Here is a 2871-nt window from a genome sequence, read left to right as displayed (position 1 = left end):
TTTAACCTGTTGCTGGATGAACTTTTGTTTGACGTTTTTACATTTAACGAAAAAAATAAAATAAAATAATGTTGTATGCCGTTCGGTTGACCGACGTTTGACTGCAAAATAGAGCTTATACTCTTTTCTGCGTTTTTACAGCTATTACACAAGTTTGTACTGGTGCTCTTCTAATCTCAGCCTTGCTACACTCAGGCTCACTGTCTGAATCTGCACAAACAGAAAGTGAAGCTAGCCACATGGGAGATGATGTTTTCTGTCATTCAAAAGAAAAAACTTAAGATCAAAGTCTGTGATGAGCTACTTTTTTCTAGTTTCATCATGAACAATGACGTTACTGTACAACTGTTAGTAAGCGTGGTCGCTGTAAAGGAGGGAGAGCGACCAGGCCGGGTAACTCTCCTCCTCGGCTTCCACCTCTCTAAACTGAATAACTGTCAGGTGCAAATACTCAACAATATGGTGCCGCTTCACAGAGTTCTTCTACCTTTTTATAGCAATTTTGTGCTGTTTTATCAACATTATCAAGCACTTTTATACGTACACTTTCTTTTTCTTTTAAAAACGTTTTTTTTTCTTGTGAATTGGTTTATTTTTCGTTTAGTTTAATGATGTGAACTGATCAATCCTCGTGTAATATTTTTTGTATACAGTAGGGCTGTGCCAATAGAAGTGAAAGAATGGATTTTTTTTATATGTGAAACCATGTTATTTGACTCGGTGTACAGTAGATGGATTGTCATTTGTAACCTCCAACTCCTTTTCTCACCTTCCATCATCCATATTGTTCTCTGTTTCGAAGCAGCGATACAGTATGTTGCCACGTAAATTCAAGGAATGTCTGTTGCTATTAAGATTGTAAAAATGTAAGGCAGCGTCAAAAAGCTGTGTTTCCTGCTTTGTAAAAATATTTTGTCCCCTGTGAAGGACAGTAGGGCCGCTGCCATTTGCTCGATAAATTGTAGTCGTCACGTTGGCAAATTGTAAGCGCCGATCCAAATTATGGATTACACGCGCAAACTAAATTCTCTTGATTGTAATCCTTAAGCTAAACACAGAGGATTTAGGCTGCAGTTTGTCAAAACAAAAGCCTGACACAGTGTTTGACACGGATGTCAGCACTCAAAGAGTAAAGAGTAAGAGCAGATGCTATCGCTTCTCTAAATCATATTTAAGATTTGAAATTTAATTTCTTAATGTAATTAATTTCTTAAGTGACCTTATTGCCATCCTTTTTGTCCATGCATGGTGGCTCAATATGAGCTCTCGTGCTTTGTATTTTATCAGATGTTATCCCCCTCTCCACCTTTAATACCTAACGTCATATTCATGGTTGTACATTCTGTACATAGAGTTTTCTGGTTGCTGTTTTCAATTTTTTTTCTTTTCTTTTTTTAATTACAAATGAGATGTACAAATATAATTCTTTGCTAATATATATCATCAAATAGAAAGAAAATCTTAGGTCGAAAATAAAAATCATTGACAAATTTCATTCAAAGCTTCAAGCATTAGATGTAGAGAGATTCCAACTCCGCTTTTTTTGTTTTTTTGTTTTTTTATTTGTTTGTTTCAAGTGAATCCAGATTGGATGTTTTGTGATCTTAACATTGGCCTAAAGACAGCTTTAAGATTGACGGTCTAAACTTCACTGCACAGCCCTACACGGTGGTGTGTTTTTTTTTTAAACTTCTGTTTCTTTTTGTAAGACTTTAAAAAGAGGGATTGTAGGCGTTTCCGATGGTGCTAAACATTTTACCTAATCAAGAAAAATGTGTTTGATTGGAAGACAAATAAACATGTCTTGACAATGACTGTTTTAAGTTCCTTGTAGTAATGAAAAATAACTATTATTTCACTCATATAAATATATTAACAAAGGCATTTTAACTTTGTACTTGAAAAAATAAGGATAACAAATAATGAAAGGTTTGCTATATTGTTTTAGACTAGAGATTGCTGTAGTCGGTGCTTATCTGTGGGAAAATTGTGTGAGAAAAAAAATGGTAATAACTTTTACTGTAGCATAATGTATGCTTAATGCGCATTGCTTCTTAATCCTACATTCCATGCCACAATATTCTCCATGTCTGTTTTCCGAATGTTGTTTTGAACTGACGCTTACTTGTTTCTTTGTTTTTAAAAAAAAAGAAGAAAAAAAACCCAGAAACAGCATTTCATTTTACTGGTCAAAGCAGGTCAATACTTCAGTGATACTGTTAACGCTCTTTGTGACTTTCTTTCTGTCATAACTGTTTTATGGCCTGTATGGTTTTCCTCAAGACCAGTTCATACAGCAGATGTAGCAGTCATTCTCTGCCCCATACCTTTGTTTAGTGTTCAAAGAGAAGATAAAGGCTTCGTATGTACTTGTGCTGGAGAACACTTGAATAAATGTATTGTTTTTGTGCAAAAAAAAATTCACCATGGGTCTTTCTTCTTTTTTTAAATGTATTGATATCTTGTAAAATGTATCTTTTGACGTTACACTAAGAAAATATATTTCAGATGTTCAGCATCAGAATTACTGCAGAACCAAATTAAGTGTTAGAGAAATATGTACCATCACCTTTTTTTTAAAGTTAGACCATTATCTGGCCAAAAACTGAAACTGACTGTGGCTAATAAATGACAAAGGTACTTTAAAATAATATCAGTGTCACATTACAGTCAAACCAGTAGATGTGTTTAGACTTTTAAGGTGTCCAAGTAAGTAAGGCACAGGCTGTTGGACATGACAGCCAAAGTGATTCAAAAGTATGAATGATTTTTATTAACCAGACATGGCTTCATTGCTTCATTTGCTAGCACTTGAAGACACACAACACATTTTAGTCTTCCATTGTTATTATTTGTCCATTGTGCTAATTA

This window comes from Pundamilia nyererei, unplaced genomic scaffold, assembly GCF_000239375.1.
Source record: "Pundamilia nyererei isolate P.nyererei 1_Seehausen unplaced genomic scaffold, PunNye1.0 scaffold00070, whole genome shotgun sequence".
Classification (NCBI taxonomy): Eukaryota; Metazoa; Chordata; class Actinopteri; order Cichliformes; family Cichlidae; genus Pundamilia; species Pundamilia nyererei.
Note: the sequence above shows the minus strand (reverse complement) of the source record.